The sequence below is a fragment of the Chiloscyllium punctatum genome, chromosome 22, assembly GCF_047496795.1.
Source record: "Chiloscyllium punctatum isolate Juve2018m chromosome 22, sChiPun1.3, whole genome shotgun sequence".
Lineage (NCBI taxonomy): Eukaryota > Metazoa > Chordata > Chondrichthyes > Orectolobiformes > Hemiscylliidae > Chiloscyllium > Chiloscyllium punctatum.
Window position 1 is genome coordinate 42,579,296 of NC_092760.1, and position 20,511 is coordinate 42,599,806.

At 38.1% G+C, this 20,511-nt stretch overlaps 1 protein-coding gene across 16 annotated transcripts in view; it reads left to right on the top strand.

The window, feature by feature from the left end:
- Positions 1-20,511, top strand: part of dagla (diacylglycerol lipase, alpha) — a 357,270-nt gene that overhangs the window by 132,453 nt on the left and 204,306 nt on the right. The window contains exons 1-2 of one of the 16 annotated variants that reach the window (XM_072592176.1): positions 14,566-14,601; positions 17,093-17,136. The exons of 14 other annotated variants lie outside the window; for them this stretch is intronic. The gene's annotated coding sequence lies outside the window, so the exon portion shown is untranslated. Of the gene's footprint in view, positions 1-4,754; positions 4,869-14,565; positions 14,602-17,092; positions 17,137-20,511 lie in introns of those variants that run through there. One more of the 16 variants, XM_072592177.1, reaches the window with a different exon arrangement.

The window sequence follows — 20,511 nt, forward strand, 5'->3', positions numbered from 1 at the left end:
AAGGAGCAGGAGAATCAACGTTTATGAGCCCTTCTTCAGGAATCATGCCCGAAACGTCGATTCTCCTGTTCCTTGGATGCTGCCTGACTTGCTGCGCTTTTCCAGCAACACATTTTCAGCTCTGGTGTCTTTCTTTGTCTCGCAAAATCTCATAGGACACTTGGTTGCTCACGTCAGAATGTCTGTTAAGAGTTAACTGTCGGTAGATTGTCCTGTGGGCTTTGTGATTTCATTTGAAAGATTAAAAATAAGGTTTAAAAAGAACATTATCTTGCTAAATTTAGATGGCCTAGCTCCAGGAAAATAACTCCTGGATCATGATCTCATTACCTTTTCCATATTTCGGTTGAAGATTGTTGGAGAATTGCAAAACCTGGACCAGACAATGGGTTAAAAACAATCAATCAGCTCCCTGAACTCTGTCTGTTATCTGATGGCTCTGTTAGAAGTGTGTATTTTTAGAGGTCAAGTAAAGGCCCAAATGGCTGTGGTACCTCACATCTCCTCCTCCTCTCCTCAGGCAGCACCCCTGCCTTCTTTTGCTCGCAGCTCTCTCCCTAATATAATTTTGAACTTCATGAAGCAGTGATAAATTACTGTGTTGGCTGTTATCTTGTGTGCATGTTAAAAACATTTTTAAAAAAGCATTGCGCTGAACCTCTGAGGTGTGACAATGGGTGTCAGATTACCACTCTGCTCTGTTATTTTGACCCTGTGATAAAGCTCTGCAGTTCTGATTGAGACTACTTAATCTGGCTTCTTCAGAAATGCAAAGCGGTCTTTTAGAGTCATGGAGTCATAGTCATACAGCACAGAAAGAGACCCTTTGCTTCAAGTCCTCCATGTTGACCAAGGTTCCCAAACTAAACAGGTGCCACCCGCCTGCACTTGGCCCATATTCCTCTAGACCTTTCCTATTCATGTACTGTCCAAATCTCTTTGAGTGTAACTGTACCTGCATCTATCACTTCCTCTGGCACATCCTGTGTGGAAAGGTTGCCTCTCAGGTCCTTTTTAAATCTTTCTCCACATGCCTTAAAAAATATTCTCCCTAGTTTTGAACTTACCCACCCTTAGAAAAAGACCTTTGCTAATCAGCTTATTATGCCCCTCATGATTTTATAAATCTCTATAAGATAGCTCTTCACCCTTCTATGCTCCAATGAAAAAAGTCCCAGCCTATCCAGCCTCTCCTTAAACTCTAACCCTCCAGTCCTGGCAACATCCTGATGAATCTTTTCTGAACCCTGCCCAATTTAATAATGTCCTTCTTATAGCAGGGTGACCAGAACTGTACACAGTATTCCAAAAATGGCCTCACCAATGTCCTGTACAACCTCAACATGACATCCCAACTCATATACTCAGTGGTCTGAGCAACGATGGCAAGCATTCTAAATGCCTCCATAACCACCCTGTCTACCCAGGCACAACTTTAAAGAACTATATACCTGAGCCACTAGGTGTCTCTGGCAACTTGTTGGTGTTATCTGCAAACTTACTAACCATGCCTCTTAAATTCTCATCCAAATTGTTGATAAATAACAAACAACAGTGGATTCAGCACTGATCCTTGTGGAACGCCACTGGTCAGAGGCCTGTCATCCAAAAAGCAACCCTGCACCAACACTTTCTGTCTCCTATCATCTAGCCAATTTTGTATCCACTTGGCAAGGTTTGTTTGAATTTCCTGTGATCTAACTTTAATAATCAGTCTACCGCTTTGCCCTCATCAATTGTTTTGGTTACGTCCCCAAAAACCTCAATCAAGTTTTTGAGATATGATTTTCCATGCAAAAATCCCCCCATGATTACTATCCATCATCTGTCCTTGCCTCTCCAAACCTTATCTCTCAGAATCCTTAACAACTTACCCACCACCGATATCAGACTCACTGGTGTGTTCTTTCCAAGCTTCTCCTTACAGCCTTCCTTAAGTAAAAGCACAACAATAGCTACCCCTCCAGTCCTCTAGCACCTCACCCATGGTTGATGATACAACTCTGCTGGGGCACTGCAATTTCTTCCCTAATGTCCCACAACATCCTGAAATATACCTGATCGTGGATTTTTATCCACCTTTGTTTTTTTAAGACCTCCAGTACCTCTCTTTCTGTAACGTGAACTGTTTACAAGACATAAATATTTATTTCCCAGAGTTCGGTAGGCTCCGTGTTTCTCTCCGTAATGAAAATAGATGCCAAATACTTGTTTAGTACCTCTCCCATCTCCTGTAGTTTCACACGTAAATGACCTCATTGATCTTTAAGGGGCCATATTTTCTCCCTGGTTGCTGTGTTCTTAATGTACTTGTAGAATCTCTTTGGATTATCCTTAACCTTATCTGTCAAAGCTAACTCATATCCCCTTTTTGTCTTGCTATAGAATGCCTACAGGGTAGACTGATTTCCTTCTTAAAAGTGTCCCTACACCCTTTATATTCTTGAAGAGATTCCTTTGATCCCAGTTGACTATACCTAATATATGTCCCCCCCTTATTCTTGACCAGAGCCTCAATACCTTTATTCATCCATTGTTTCCTACTCTTGCCGACCTTACCCTTCACTCTAACAGAAGCATGATACCTCTGAACTCTTGATATTTCACTTTTGAAAGCCTCCCATTTGCTAGTTGTACCTTTGCCTGCGAACAGTCAAGTCTAATCAACTTCTGAAAGTTCCTGTCTTAAAGTGTCAAAATTTGCCTTACTCCATTTAAGAACTTTAATCCTTTTCCATAACTATTTTAAGTCTAATAGAATTATGGTCACTGCTCACCCACTAACAATTCAGTCACTTGCCATGCCTTTTTTCCTAAGAAAAGGTCAGGTTTTACTCTGTCTGTGGTAGGTGCATCTACATATTTATCAGGGAAAGCAAGTCACATGTCTTTTTTTTCCCAGTATTAATGAGTAAATCAGCTAATTTTCGTTGCTAACTCACTAAAAACCATTGAAGTTCATATAGAGTGAATATTTGAGTCATATGGAAAATGACAAGCTTGTGGAGCAATATCTCATTCAGGAATAATGCCTTGAATAGGAAAACATTCCTGTAGTTATTTTGCCTTGAGTGTACTTGAAATCTGCACAGTGAGCAATGGTAGGATTAAATCTCTGGATGCTTGTAGAAACAAATACATTCTGTGTTTTCTGCTGTAAACGCCCTTTTAAAGCTGAACGCGCCTGTCCTCCAGAATTGCAGATTGTTATTTTTGTTTTATACAGATGTCTTTGAAGATTTTTAACATGCTATTTGTGTAGATTGAAAGCAAAGCTATTTAAGGTACGATATGATTTTCAAGTAAAGATTTCATTGGAGGTGCTGGATGGAAATATCCAGTTTTATAGCCTTTCTATAGCCTCTTGCTGTGCTAATCTTGTGCTTGCTAGTTAATCTTGACAGCCATATTTAGGAGCTTCATGTAGTATGATGTAAGGTAACCAATCATTTGTCTTGTTTTTGTGATTTGCAGCAATGACTTTATAAACATTGTTAAGGGTTTGCTCCAGAACTGAGAAATTATTACTGTTATGTCCTAGAGTTCAAGCTTATTATCAGTTGCTGGATCCTCTTTTCAAGTATCCTCTCTTCTTGTAAAATATTTACTTTTTGATATTTAATTAGTTGCATAGAAGAAACTGATAGGTTAAGTTCACTCAAACATACAAATATTGAAAATATACAAGTCCCCTCCTACATCCTTCTCCCTTCTTCAGGCAGCCCCAGCTCTTCACTTTTTCTCATTCTCTCAGCGCTCCGTCTCTCTAATATTAGAATTAGAATCCCTACAGTGTGGAAACAGGCCCTTCGGCCCAACAAGTCCACAATGACCCTCCGAAGAGTAACCCACCCAGACCCAAATCCCCTACCTTATATTTACCCCTGATTGATGTACCCAGCCTACACATCCCTGAACAATATGGGCAATTTAGCATGGCCAATTCACCAAATCTGCACACCTTTGGACTGTGGGAGGAAACCAGAGCATCTGGAGGAAACCCACACAGACACAGGGAGAATGTGCAAAATCCACACATACAGTTGCCCGAGGCTGGAATCGAACCCAGGTCCCTAGCACAGTGAGGGAGCAGTGCTAACCACTGAGCTACTATGCCACTCCAGTATAATTTTGATTTTTATGAAACCGCTATAATTACTGTATTGTCCTTCACTCACGCAACATTTAAAAAAAACACTGGGCTGAACCTTCCAAGGAATGGCAGTCACTGTCAGATTACCACACTGCTCCTATAGTTTGACCCGTGGTAGCATTCTTCAGTTCTGCTTGAGATTTCCTCGTCTTGTTTCTTCAGAAATGCGAAGTAGTCTATCATCAGGGGAAAACATCTTACATTCCCTTTTTCCATTTTATTGCTGTACTTATAAGTTGTCATTGCTATCACATTGAAAACCTTTGGGATGTTTAAATAACTTTCCTGTGTGAGAGTGCATGAGTATGAGTGAGGTAAGTTCAAAGGGTGGTGAGGTCAGGCTGGGGAGGAGTTGGGATAGTTGGACGTTTCTGGGAGGAGTTCGAGGAGGAGGTAGGGGGTTGTCCGTTGCAAAGTCAGCTAGGAGATGGACATGGTTTTAGTTTGTCTTAACTATCCAGGAAAATAAGTTAATGTGTACTAAATCTCTAACTCAGTATTATTCTTCCTGACCCTCAAGTTGTCTGCAAAGTACCAGGAAGTGAATGGGCACTCTATTTTGGGCCAGAAAGGAGGTTCTTTTCCTCTCTGAAAAGTGAAAGAAATTCTCCCATTAGGCCTGGGACCAGATCACATGAGGGCAAAGTGCCTCAAGCCTGAATGAACAGGAGCTTAGTGCAGGAAGTGGATGATTGATCTCCTATGTTCTGCAAGGGTAAGCACTACCATTTTCTCGCTGCTATCTCATTCTGAAATGGCCATCACTTGGTCTAACGCTGTTGCAAATGCATGTCAATCTCATCCACTTACGCACTGAAAGGCTCACATCCATCTTATGCTGCCTATCTTCTAGCACTTCCCAAGTACTTTGCTTCCTTGTAGCTAACCACCCTGCAGGGCTGTGCATACTCATCAAATGTTTGCATGCTCATCCCATTGCATTCAACCTTTTGCCTTCTTTCATTGATAGCAGACTGGTGCACAACAGGAAGGAAAGCCTCAGACTGGCAAAGAGCTTCCTGCTTTCCAAGTCCTCATTGTCTTTGAAGGAAATACAGTCCAGCTAATTGATGAGGTTCAATATGGTTCTGCACATCTGGAGAGATCAACATGGTTGAAGCCAGTGAGGAACATTGTTGTCTGCTCTCCTCAAATATACAGCTAGTCCTTGTCATTCCTCTGCACAATAGTTTTTGCATCTGCATCAACTTATTCTCTTTCATCTCTTCCACAGTGATGAGCAGTCAATGGACTGAAAACCACAAGAGGCAGTAGAGGCTGTTCAGCAGCATCACCTCTGAGGTTGATGCGATGAAACCTGGAAGGGTTCACTGGCAATGTGTTTTATTGTGCTACCTATCAACACAAGAACTGTTGCTTTTTTTTGTTAAAGTAAACTAAAGGATGCAAATCTGGTGAGCATGTCAATAGCATGTGATCAAAACCAATAGAAGAGGAAATGTCCAAGGTCCCTGATACTAGGAGACACCAAACTGCTACTTAGCTTCATGCTGAAGATGTGCCAGTCTACTTGGCTATTAGCTAAATGGTCAGTCTGTGGTATCAGGAGGATATCAGTCAGGATTTTAGGAGACCTTCACTAAGTTGCACAAAAGCTGGAAGAGTCCATTGTTTCTTTCTCCTGTGATTTCTCTGGCATGTATGTGCTTTGCTGCTGCACAGAATATATGATGACTAACTTGGAGAATCAAGTCCAGCAGAATGGTTACCAGATATGTGTTCAGGTTTGTACTCGGCATCAGTGCCAAAGCAAGAGGTGGACAAGGCACCTCGCCCTCTTACCAGATGCTGCTGCCTGTAAAGAAACCTGCATTGAGCACGACCGACCAACAGGCAACACAGAAACGTCATGTCAAAGCAATGCAGAGATGTCCTGTCCCTCCACCTCCCCCCTTCTAGTTGTCCTGTCATCTGCAGCAAGTAAGGCCGTGGAGAATGCACATGTATCTGTGTAGGAAGCTCTCACCAGCCTGGGTTGCTCTACACCTCAAGTCCACAGTGGATGACAGCCAAATTCTTCATGATCTGCAGAGTGCTCCAATCAGTAGGCTCTCTCCACTCTGTGAAGCCTGCACCAAGGTATAGTGGCAGGCAAAGGAAGAAGAAATCCTTTTGAGGGTGCTTTGTGGCATGGGTGTTTGATGTATTAAAAATTAGACGTTTAAATATATATGAACTATTTTAACATTTGTCACAGTCTAATTTCCTTGTTTGGTGTCTCCATGGTTGTCTGAAATGAAAGTAGTTAAACATCTTCTCCATTACAGGGAGATGCTGCCCTTCTGTTGAAAACCTTTGAATGTCTCATTGCATCAGCAATTTGTGTGCCTGTTCTCTCTCTTTCCTGGCAGGCTATGGGCTTGACCTTTGGATAGTGCAGTCAGAGCTGCAGAGATAGTGTTCAGGGACTCATAGTTTGTCCTGTCAGTTCAATGGCAGGATATTGGATCTGGGACAACCACCTCGCAGTTGTCGTATGAGAATTGTGTAGAAAGCTAATTAGCGTTTAAAAAGCGACAAGAACAATAGGTCTTTACCCTGGATGGGGTGTCAACATCCAGTTTGGGATATTCTCAGCACCTGAGTTGGCAAAGAAATCTGAAGGGTGACTCTGAATATATTTTGTGGGGGATTTCTGAGGAATTGTTAGCATTTGTGAACTTCATGATATCATGACACAATGTCAGATCCTTGCATTTTATAGCACTGAAGGGTGATGAGGGCAATTGAGACACATGAATGCAGGTAGGATGTCACAGACCTGGGGAACCTTCCTCAGGTTGAGAGCTCCCTATTAGCCTTCTCTTTCATGGAGGATGATGCAGAATAGCCCTCAACCCTTGCTACCATTCTGTTCTGTGGCTGTGGCATCCATTTAGGATATCAGAAAATGTGTAGTGCCTGTGATCATTTAGACTTGAAACATTAGTTGGCTTTCCAATGGATGCTACCTGACCCGTTATGATTTCCAGCACTTTTTTATTTTCAGTCCTTGTGGTGGTTGCCTTGTGTTATTGGGACTGTTTCTGAAATGCATTTTCTCTCCTGGTTGCATTGCCACTTCATGAACTCAGGCATACAGTAAACAATCAGGCAAAAGTGTACTATCTTAAAGATTTTTGATTACTTGAGTGCTGTTGAAGTTTTAAAATCAATCTGTTTGGCGATGTTATGACATACCTCTGGGACAGTTTGAATCAAAACCTTCTGGCTCTGAGTTAGGAATACATCCACCTAGTAGCAAGATGCCAAATGCTGGTATTATGTTTGCATTGTAATAATTGAGGTCAGCTGAATCTGATTGTCTACCCAATAGACTCTAGATGAATAGGAGGCTTGAGTTTGCCAAAACATGCAAAATATAATATTGGCCCCCACAAGTGAATATATATCCACTTCTATTTTGACAAGTGTATTGCACAGTTAGTTTGACAGTCATTAGCATGGTGAGATCCAGCTTTCCTGTTGGGTCGTTCAAATACCAACCTCCCTTATTCCTAATTTGTTCCACCCTCACTGGTTTGCCATATTTGTTGACCCATTGATCTTTTATCCACCTCTCCTTTATACATCTGAAATTATGTTTGCCATTGTGGTCTAATCCTTCCTCACAACCCTTCAATATATAGGTGCCATGGCCCCTAATAAGCCTTACTTCTCCTCTGACTGAAGTCACTTATACCCTTCTATTACTTGACTCCAATAAGACTGGTTCCCCCACCACTTTCTGAGATTCTAAATTTCCAAACACAACATCCGTCTGTGTAAATTTTTTAACCACTCCTCCATCTTTTGCCCATCAACCAGGACTGACTAGAGCACAGTCTGTCACAAACCCCAGCAGTGACTGACTGGGATGCAGACACCAGACAATTGAGGTCTAATCTGGTGACCTCTTGATGGGGAGCTTTAAAAGATGTTTAGACAGTGTACAATTTCTTTAAAGCATTTACATATGTGTTTGAGATTTTGTATGAATTTTAATTATGCTTTGATTATAGAGATTGATCATGTGGCTTGTCTTTAATATGGAAGGAACAATCAAATTAATCAGCTGCATTTAAGTATTCAGATGTGTTAGAGTCCCTTTTCCTGTGGATAAAGTCTCGTTGTGCATTCTGTAGAATGGAGAATCAGATATGAATGTGACAGGGGACCTTGATTTTCACTTTGATTTAATGCCATGACATTTACTGAGCATTCGAAACACTCTTCCTTTGTCAATAGATACAGAACCATTGAACCATTGCAAGTCTTTGAAATTAAAAAGGCATTCAAAATTTCCCTTGAAAACAATTACCCGTTTTATATTTGCTTAAATCCTGATCAAACGTAGCTAATGTCCAATGGAAAAAAACTTCGATACCTCTTAATCTTGTCCAAGTAAGGACACAGGCATTAAAAAGCCACTTCAAAGGAGGATAGTTTTCTGAGATTGTGATAAATGTGTCAGTCAAACAAAAATCAAGCCGTTCCTTATATAGGTGTGTAGATAGCCTCCTGTCAGGCTGAGCCCAATAGGCAATCTTGGAGTCAAGTGAAAGTGAGGACTGCAGATGTTGGATATCAGAGTCGAGAGTGTGGTGCTGGAAAAGCACAGCAGGTCAGGCAGCATCTGTGCAGCAGGAGAATCGACTTTTCGGGCATAAGCCCTTCATCAGGAATTAGCCCTTTGGAAATAAGCCCTTCATCATCATCTCGGAGTCCAGCCAAGCATTCATATTGAGACTATCTAGAAATTCTATCAATATTTGAACAGATAATCAGACCTCCAGACTATCAGCTGCTTTATTCCATAACATTTAACTCTCTTGTCATTAAAATATCTGTCTAACTCGGCCTTTAATAAATTCGGTGACACAACCCCCCACTGTTCACTGGGATGAGAACTTCAAACACTAATGATCCTCGGAGGGATGAAATTAAAATTGAGGCTACTTATATTTGAATTGTGCCTCCTATCCTAGATTCCCTAGCAAGGGGGAAAGCAGGTTGACATCTACCCTATCAAGCTGTCACAATCTCTTTCAATTTAATAAGATCACCTGTCGCTCTTAAACTCCAATGAGAGTTTAAGAGTGACTCTTAAACCCAACTTCATCAAAATTGCTTTCATTAAGGAATCTTCCTAGTGAAATCACTGGGAACATTGAATGCTTGTGTCTCTTTTTTAAATTTTTTGAACATATCAGAGACATCTCTGTGTGGTTAGAGTGTACGTTTGTTCTATACCGAATAAAACTGAACAAATATGTATGGGTAATGCGTGGGTGGTATGGAATGGACATGGTGTGTACGAAGGGAGAATGGAAGGTATGGAGGGGCTCTGACAATCAGGCTAAGAATTGGTCTGATGTCCTAGCAGATGCAAGTTGGCATTCTAACATTTGGTCTGCTTTGGGAGGCAGTAGTCTCATTTTTAGCTTGTGCTCATCATTACTCAGGTTTTAACTTCAATGGCTCTTGTGTCTACATTTGAGTATAAGTGACGTGTTCCACAGTCCATGATTTACACCTGTCTTTTAGCCCAGTCCCCCATATTTCAGTATTTCTTTACAGCTTGTTATGGTCTTTTCAGAAGTTAGCTGCACTTCTAATTTTAATTTGATCTGCAAATTTCAACATCAGTACCACTTATCTATATCCAAATGATTTTTTAAAAAAGTGGAAAAAAAACCTGAAGCCTGTGGGGTGAATATCACTACCACTGAAAAAAATTGCCCTTAATATGTATCATCTGTTTCTTTTTTAACAAACTTTTGATCCAGTTTGCCATTCTTCTCTAATTTTGCATCCTTAATTGTTTCTATTAATGCTTTCGTGATATCTTGTCACACCCTTTCATAATGGTTTTGCTCACTACACCCACTACATTTCCTTTGTCAGTCTTGAAGTTACCTATTCAAAGAATTTTGAAGATTTTCTGGTGCGAGCAAAGTTTTCAAAGGTATTTTGAATTTGGTGGATGAAGGTACAGTCATAAAGACTGGTTACTTTGGTAAAATTTGTGCTAAATATACATCAGTGTTGAATATTATCAAGGAAAATGTTGGCATAAAAAGAGAAACAAAAATTTAACTACAGAAAATATGTGCAAATGTTTTAAATGGGTAGACCTTGATTCCTGATTTGCTGTAGTGCACATCAAGAAAGTTATTTTACACATTTAGAAATGTAAGAAATTTAAAGGTGATATTAAATGCAAGAATGATTGAAGTGTGACTTTGAGCGAATACGTGGAAGAGACATTGCATTGCCAAAAGTGAATGTTGCGATAGTGTTTGGTATGATAATATAGTGGCTAAGAAGTGTGACATCCAAATTACAACATAGCAAATGAACTTAGTATAGACAAGTGCTTTGTCTAGACCGTAGGTCTATTACTAGTAGAATTCTAGTGCTTTTGCTTACGGTGAATTGGAGGAGAGTTGAGAACAATAGGAATATTCATGCCATCTAGGGCACAACAGCAAAGTCATTGATTTATAGTGAATGAATAAATCAAATTCACTTCATATTGCCAGCGGTTTAATATTCTTATTAATGACAATGCTGAGTTTTTCATGTTTTAATACTTTTTCACAACAATGCCTCCAGGATTTCTTGTATGTAATTAGATCAATCAACTTAAGTTGGTGGACTGTATACAGCGTCAATATCTGACTCAGTGTTAGCTGTGAATAAAGGTTTTGTTGATTTATAACTGCAGGTCTTAACTCTTTCATTAGATAAAATCAATTAGCACGATCTCATTTGTAGAATAAGTTTTTTTAACTAATGATGGAGTGAAAAAAGCAATATGATTTGTTCATTTCATCTGTTTAAAATAAAACCTGTTGGGTTGTTTTGTATCTATATTGCCAGTTTTTTTAAACTATTCCATGTTCTCTGCAGCAGTTAACTCCTAATGAGCTATGATGGTCTCTGAGTGACTTTTCAAGATATCTATTGTATATACTCAAGTAAAAGTCGATTTTATAAAAGTTGACCCCCTATTTTGGCCAAAAATCTGGAATTTTCTGTGTATCTGCCAACCATTTATCTATCTGTTTATCCATGTAAATGTTGACTCTAGTTCTTTACAGATAACAGATCAACATTTGTGAGCCCATAAGATCAGAAATTAGTCTGTTCAGCCCATCAAGTCTGCTCCACCATTCAATCATGGCTAAGTTTCTGATTCACTTTCTTCCCATAACCCCTGATTCCTCTTGATACTCAAGAACCTACCTATCTCAGACATGAATATACTCAGTGACCTGGCTTCCACAGCCTTCTGTGGCAATGAATTCCATAGATTCACCGCTCTCTGGCAAGTTATTATCCTCTACATAAATGTTATGAAGAAATGATTTTTTTTTGTGTCATTGTGTTATGATGTATAATTCACACCAATTTGGCATGCAGGTTTAAGATGCATCAGGTGACTACCAACTTCGTGGAATACAGTCCTATTTGAGGTTTTGAAATTTCTTCTTCATTTTGTGTAAAAATGCCCTCTGGAAAAAAACAAACAATATACAGCAGCGTTCAAATGGAAAGTTATTTAAGTTGCAGAGAAGGTAAATAACTGTGCAGCAGTTAAAGAATTCTATGTTTCAGAGAAACTAGTGAGAGACGGGAAAAAGGTATCAAACCAACTTCAGACAAAGCTAAAATAAAAGTGTGCCAATAGGTAAACCTACCAAGTGGCCACAATTGGAGAAAACAGTAGCTGAGCAGGTACTTGAAAATCATCAAAATGGAAAATGTGTTAATCATAAAGCTGTCCGAATTCATACACAAAATGAATCAAAGGAGGCTGAAACTTTGAATTTAAGGCAAGTGCTGGATTTTACATAAGGTTTATGAGAAGGCATAACTTAGTACTTTGGCAGAGAATAAAGATTGCACAAAAGATGCCTGCTGAACTAGAAGATATTACAGTTTCACCAGTTTGTAATCAGAAATCTGCAGAAGGAAGGCTACAAGTTATCATATATTGGAAACATGGATGAAATGCCTCTAATTCTTGACATGCTGGAGAGTCAAACTGTGAAGCGAAAAGGAGAAAAAAAACCCAATACAGTTAGTTCTGCAATAATGCAGTTGTTCCGTTCTCATGCAATCCCGTGTTGTAAGAAAATCGTGTAATAGCAGCACCATTTAAAATAATGGGACAGGAATCGTGTTATAACCAATCCCCACTTTTAGAAACTGCAATTTTAGAAACTGTCCTCCGTTCATCAGTCGTGTTATAACAAATTCATCTAAATGAAATACGCGTTACAGAACACCCTGTGCTGGTGAAAACCACTGGCTATGAGAAAACTAGGTTTTCTTTAGTTCTTTCTTTATGGCTGATGGCACTAAATTAAAACCGTTGGCTAGTTTTATTGTAATTCATTTTTTTTTCTTTATTCGTTTAGCTTCTGCTAATGATATGGTATTTTGGACTGTAGAGTGAATTTCAAAAGTAGTATCCATGTAATAATTGACCCTATAAATTTAACCTTGTCAAATTCTTTTTGACTTTATTTTTACTCGAGCATATATGGTATTCTTTGTTTCAAACTTGGATAGTGAGCATTGATGATCAATTCAGGTGTTCGCACTTCAGCCCAATTGCTGTTCATCTCTGTCAATTTCTGTTGGAGGTTAGTGAGTACTGTTAGGAGTGAAAACTTTGTATTTCATTTTATATGCAAGAAAGAGTGAGGTCAGTTATACTGACTGGATTGTCTATCAAATCTCTCTTATCTCTGTTTCTCTTACGATGATATGACCCTAGCTCCTCTACCCTGACCATTTAGCTAAAATCCCTTCATCTGTGGGAGTATTCTGGTAGATATTCATGTCCTTCTTAAAGTATGTTGATCAGAACTGAATGCAGTTTCTTCTTGTGGCCTAACCATAGCTTTATAAAGATTCAGCTTGACTTCCTTGCTTTTGTAAATAGCACCTCTATTTGTGATGCCCAAGATCCCATATACTTTGCAAATTGCTATCTCCATATGTCCTGCCATTTTATGTAATTATGTACATCTATCCCTAGGATACTCTTCCTGCACATTTCTTAGAACTGTGCCATTAAGTCTAGATTACCTCTTAGCATCCCTTCTGCCAAAATGCATCACCTCATACTTCTCTCTAATTCCTAACTGCCAGTTGTCTGCCCATTCTGTAAGCCTATGTCTTGTTGGTGTCTTCCTGTTTGTAACATCTTAAAGTGTTACTCACTAACCTTAAAGTTTGATGTCATTGCCAAATATTGAAATGCAATTCTCTATTCTAATATTCATTACACATTTTAAAAGAGAAATAGCTGTAAACCTTGAAGCATACCACTGTCAACAATGCTGCAAGTCAGCAAAAACAACCACTTAACATGATTTTCTGATTGCAAGACTATCTTTTGTACAAGTTCAACTGATCATTCAATTGCATTCCATGAAGCCTAAATTTGTTGGCCAACTCAGTGGTAGTTTTCAAAATATTTCCCCGAAATTCATGTAGACAGTATTCACTGTTATCCCTCCTTTCCTGAAGGATATGAGTGAACCAGATGGGTTTTTCTGACAATCGACACGGCTTTGTGGTCATCATTAAACTCTTAATTACAGATTTTTATTGAAATCAACTTTCACCATTTCCCATAGTGGGATTTAATCCAAGGTCCCCAGGACATTACCTTGATCTTGGGGTTAACAGCCCAGCAATAATATCATTAACGCATCACCTTTCGTCAATTCCATTGTTGTACACTGTCCTCCCTTTGGTTTGTCCTATTTGGAATGTACCTATGTTTATCTGCATTGAACAGACAATTCTGGAAATTGGAAATACTAAACAAAAATGTATGTTTCCATTGCTTCTGTTTTTATTAAAATATTACAGTAGTATTAAATTTTTACTTCACTATTCCTGTAGTTAAATGTGATCATACCATACGTGTAACAGAGTGGTGAATTCTGCAACAAAATGGCATCATGTATTTCCATAATTTTTTTTGGTACAGTGCAGTTTTGTCAAAGTAGGAAAGAAGAGGAAAACAAACTAATTTGAAAAAAAAAGTGTTACTGGTGAAATATGGACTACAACCTATTTTAAGAGAATAAAGTAATTAAAGCTCAGCAAAGGTGGAAAAGGAAAGTTATCTCATCTCTGAAATGGTGCAAAAATGCTTAACGTAAGAAGCACTACAGATAATGTGTTGTAAATATTTTGTTTATTTCATAAAGTAAATGCATATCTTTGTTTAGAGTTTCTCATGAAGCCTATTAAGACCGGAATCTCACGCAGTTTTAATTTGTGTGTATTTTTAGCAAAGACCTTCAATAAGTATTCAGAGTAATGAATTAATGCAAATGAAGCTCTGCTTATTCACAGCCAGTTTTTCCATTGAAGAAATGCTTGACCCGCACTTTGCTCAACAGATAAATTACTATGTATGTATCTTCCTATGGTTTTATTATTCTGCTTAAACAGCCCTACATATGTGTATGATTCTGGAGTGTGACCTAGTGTGACCTAGCTAGTTGGTTGAATAGCAAGTCAAATAACAAGATGTTTTAAAATTTATATTGTGTGGAATAAAAATAAATGCAAGCATGTTGAAAGATTATACCTAGGTAAAGAATTGCATGACAAAAAATTAGGAAAATCATAGATTATTGTTTGATTTCAAGAGTGTGATATAGCCTTGGACCTTGTCTCTCATATTTTGAATGGATTGAAGTATGTGTTTGTTTTTAAATTGCTTCCTTGATTTTCTTTTCATAATCCCTGTTAGTTTTCACTGCTACTAATTGAGGTCATGTGAGAAACTTTCTCCCATCACCTACATATTGACCACAAGTAGAAGGCAAAGCTTCTAAGAAAAAAATTATAAAGTTATAAAAGTATAGTTTGGAATAAGAACAGTTTATTGGCTGTTTTTAACCAATGCAGGAAGGCCTTTTTTCTGTGCTGTAGATGCCTATGACTCTGAATATTTGATTCTGATAGCTTGATTAGTAATTGTGCAATCTGGAGGTAGCACTCAACCACACTAATATAAAGGACTGAAGATTTTCCAATATTTTCAGTTTTATTCCAGGTTTCCAATACCCACAGCATTGTGCTTCTAATCTAGAAAATTACAACTTTCATCTTTATTCCTGCCAGACTAACCTGATGATACTAGGTCTCAACAGAGTTAATAGAAAGAAAGTGTGTGAGGATTCTTGTTCCTGATAATTTATGATCAGTTGTGACTCTGATTTATAGGCACAGCCTTAGAGTAACGGGGAGACCGTTTAGAACGGCGATATGGAGACACTTCTACAGCCAGAGAGTGATGAATCTGTAGAATTTACTGCCACAGAAGGTTGTGGAGGCCAGGTCATTGGGTATATTTAAGATGGAGGTAGATGGGTTCTTATTTGTCAAGGGGATAAAGAGTTACAGGGAGAAAGTGGAAGAATGGGGTTGAGAAACAGAGTAGATATGATGGGCTGAATGGCCTAATTTCTATTCCTATGTCTTATGGGTTTTACTTTAATCCTTAATTCATCTCTCATCACTTGGACACACAAGCGCACAGTATCAAGTGTTCTGATTAGGCTAGGCAGAAATATAGATTTTTTTTTAATCAGCCTGTTTGGATGTATTATGAGGAGATGGGACTAGAGCCAAAGCCTTTTACATCAGAAATAGGGACCAGAAACTGCACCAAAAGAACTCCCTCACCATCTATTATACCATCTTGGTTCTTTAGTCAAACTAGAATGACAACTTCAAATTCTCAAGGTATTAAACAGTAACCCAGGCTGATTGGAAACAATATACACACCACTCTTTGGAAAAGTGAACTTGTGAAGGTAACATGATGAGGAAACTATTTTATTGTCTGCTTTTCAATTAGCTAGAAGCTGTTCTGCCTGCATAGAGTTTCATTGAAAACCACTCGCTGCAAGTCATCTAAACAATCATGTTAGTCAACAATGATACCTTGAAAAATGGGAGATTTTGAAAGACAGAAGTACTCCCTCCAAATGGTTCCAACTTCAAGAAATTTGACTACAATAAATTGCGCTGCTTACTGAGAATACTTTGCTTTACCCGATTTACACTTCAACTAAAGTATTAAGTTTGCCACAGAAACTAGAGGCCTGCCACAAAGGGAACTGAGACAATTAGTGGCTATTTTATAATCTGCTGCATCTAAGTTTTGTGTAAGAGAATATTTGATGGAGAAGTGAGTGAAACATTGCTTTATTTTTGAGTTAATTGCGCAAGAATAAAAACCTCTATTTCAAGAAATTGAGACAGTTGCTTTGAATGTGAGAAAACACCTGCCTATTGAGTACAGAAAAACTCATCAAGTGCATTAAAACAATTCATATATTCCACCAAACCTGCATCATCCATTATTCAGTTGGTAGTACTCTTGCCACTGCTTTGTGGATTCAAGTCTCATTGAACAAACCTGAGTATAAAAACCAAATCTGACTCTTCAGTCTATTACTGAGGGAAGATAGTCCTGTTGCACTATTTTTAAGAAAAGGAGAATTATCCCCAGTGTCCTGACCAATATTTAACATCAGATCAACATTTTCAGGTCATGGTCGCATTGCTGTTAGTGAAAGCCTAGCACATGCAAATTGTTTGCTACATTATAGCAGTGACTGTGATTCAAAATGTATTTCATAAAATTTGTGGCTTCAAGATTGTGAAAGGTGCTATAATGCAAATGTTAGTTTCTATTGATATTAGTTGGAGTTCAAGGTCAGCCAGTGTAAGATGATCTATTTTGGGCACAAAAGAAACAAATCTGAATATTTTGTATATGGTGATAAGCTACTGTCAATGACCAAAAAGTATAAATCATAAAAAGCCAGTAGACAGGTAGAAAATGCAATTGTAAAGACTAATTAAATTTTTAACCTTTCTCTCAAGCAACTGGAATAGGAAGGGAAGGATACTTCAGTTACATGGAACCTGTAAGTACTTTTTAGTGCTCTCTCCAGTTTTGGGCATCATGTTTCAGGAAGGATATGTTAACCTTGGAGTTATGAGGACAGGCTTTATAAATGTGGTATGAACATGTTTGAACATCGGAGATTGAGATGCTTAAGAAAATATTTTCAATGGAAAATACTCGTTTCTCTGAATTTGCATATATAGAATAATAGAATGATAAAGCAAATAAGGCAATCCTGACAATTATACTTTCATCAGCTCTTTGAATGAATTGTCCAATTGCTTGCACTTCCTCTTCTTTCACATAGCCCCGTAAAATGTTTCCCCTTCATCATTTACCAAATTCCAGTTTAAAAGCTCTTACCATATCTGCAGGTGATCAAAACTTGTTGCATGTTTTTGTTGTCCATATTTCCGGTTCCTTTGACAATTAGCTTAAACACATTTTCTTGAGTTGTTGACTGGTCTGTCACTGGAAAAGGTTTTGCTTTATTTATTTCATCAATCATTTCAGGTTTTAAAAATCTTCCTTACATCTGTCCTTCACCACCTCTGCACTGCAGATAAGAAAATCAGTTTCTTCAATTGGCTAAGAATCTTCATCACTGGTACATTCCAGTAAATATTTTCTGCACGCTGTCAAACATGCTTCCTAAATTGTGGTGCCTGGAGTTAAAATAATACTCAAGGACTTTTATCTCTTTCTCCTTGTTTACCGATAGATATTACCAGAGCTGATGAATATTTCAACATTGTCTTTTCGTGTATTTGCACAATTTACTTTATTTTGTACTTTATGCATTAACTGAATAACTTATTCTGCCACCTTCAAAGAATTGGGTAGATAGATGCCTGGATCCCTCTCTGTTCATGTACCAATTTCAAATTGACTCATTTAGTTGATTTTGCTGCTGTTTATGCTACCAAAGTAAATCACTTCTCACTTCTCTGGATTTTCATCTTCCCACTTGTTCTCCTGACATCTGATGACTATCATTTTCAGTGTTTATGACATTTGAGTTTCACATCATCTTCTATTTCACGTCATCTACTAAGATTCTGCTATGCAAACATATCCAGTTCAATACAAGTCAAATGAAGTATTACTTCGCTTTAGTTTGAAAAATAATTATTTACCTTTATTCTGTTTTCTGACCCTTTCCTAATTTCTTATTCTCTTAGCCACTTTCTATTTAATCCCAATTGCTGCAAAGTTACTAACAAATTTATCACGTGGCACTTTATCTAATGTCTTTTGACAGGCCACGTACTATATTGGCCGTCAATTGCATCATTTTAATCAATCATCTGTGATACTCCTTCAAAGAACTTAATCAATATTGCTGAGAAAAGAAATTACCAAAGAACTATTTCTCACATATGGTTTGGCTTTAGCACATCTATGCCAACTTTAGTTTCTTAGCGAATTAATTTTGTCCTTGAATAATATCTGTCAAAGATTTCCCTGCCATTCACATGAGGCTGCCTCTCCTGTAGTTCAGTAGGTTTATCTGTCTTTTTTTTCAAATGTAGCGAGTAACATTTGCAAACTTCAGATTCTTTGACAACACTCCCAAATCCAAGGATGATTGGAATGAAAGCCTGACTTTTCTTTCCAACTTGGGGTACTTTCTATCCAGCCTGAATACTTTTCCATTTTAACTGCTCCAACTTTTTAAGTACCTTCTTTACCTATTTTTAGGTATTAATTTTTCACACAATCTTCTCTTAGGAAAATCTTTATCTTTGAAAAGGCATTTGAGTTGTGGATGGGAGGAGGGGTTGTGGAAATTTTGCCATTTTTTTCTCATCTTTTGGTTTCAGAAAAACAAGTGTATTTGAGGTGCATTTTAAACTCTTTGAATGTGGAGATTTTAAAGAATAGAGTGGGTAGATTTTCTGGTAAAAACAATAATAAAAATTGCTGGAAAAACTCAGCAGGTCTGCTAGTGTCTGAAGAAGCAGAGTTGATGTTTCAAGTTTATGGACCCTTAGAACTGAAGACATTTAAGACATTTATCTTAAACCTTTTTCTGCTTCATTTTAATCTTTACATTTACTCATTAGGAAACTCTAGTTTTGGGCACCTTTTCATTCTCCCGCAGGAAATGAATCTAGTCTGTAGCTAATTTGTTTCCGTTTTGGAGATCTCCCGTTGATTATTTATGGTTTTACTTGTCGATGATGTTACCAATCCAATGAGATAAATCCGTTCTTAAAAAAAATCACTGAAATTAGTCCTTCTCTATTTGAGTATTTTTACATTTGATGAAGGAGAAGACTTGAATTTGCGTGGTACCTTTCACTAAAGGACATTCCATAGCGGGTTACAGCATATGAAGTACCATGTACATGTGGCTCCTGTTGTAATGCAGGAAATATGGTGGGTTTTTTCTCTTGAGTACTGCAATATTGACCAGACAATCTGTTTTATGACTAATGTTAATTGAGGGTTAAACATTGACTAAGATGATGGAACTAACTCGCCGGCTCCTCTTTGAAACCTGATAGATGTGTTCTTAGTTTAACATCTCATCTGAAAGATGGTCCCTTTGAATTCCAGTTCACTTGGTACTGTACTGCAGTGTCAATCTCAGTTTGACTGCTCGGGTCTCTGGAGTGCAAATTTAATCCAGTACCCTTCACGTTCAAAGGTGAGAGTACTATTGATTGAATCATATTCGATTTGATCATGGATTTAGAGCTACTGTTGAAATAGGCACGGTTAAGCTGTTGCAGTGCATCTTGTGGATGGCACACGCTGCTATTACTGCTTGTCAGCAGGTAGAGAATTGGTGCTTAAGGTGGTAGATGAGGTTCCAATCAGATGAACAACTTTGCCCTGGATTGTGTCCAGCTTCTTAACTGTTGTTGTGTCTGCACTCATCAGGAGTGGAGAGAATTTCATTACCTTCCTGGTTATGCCAGCACGAAATCCAGGTATTTGCTTCCACAGAGGATCAGACAAAAGCACAAACTTCATAGAACCTCACATACTCAAGTTTTTCAGTTTTATTGAAAAATTAACATTAGTTAAGTCTACTATCATGTGACTGAAATATGGTGTATGAGAAAAAATAAAACTGAAATAATGGAAACGAGCAGTTCTCTGAAAAGGTTAATATTTAGTTTGGAACTCAACTTTTACTTTGATACTTCACTGATCTGGTTAATTTTAGATCTTCAGCATTTATACATCTATTGTAGGGTCTTAAATTTATCTCAACAAAAAATAGAATATTGCAGACACTTGAAGCACTAGCCTATCCGGTAAAGAGAATAGATGTTGGTGTTTTTGGTTTGGACCCTTTGACCCACAATGAGGTCAAACTTGACATATTAGTTTGTCTGTTCTCAATAATGCTTGATGTGCAAAGTGCTTCCTGCATTCCCTG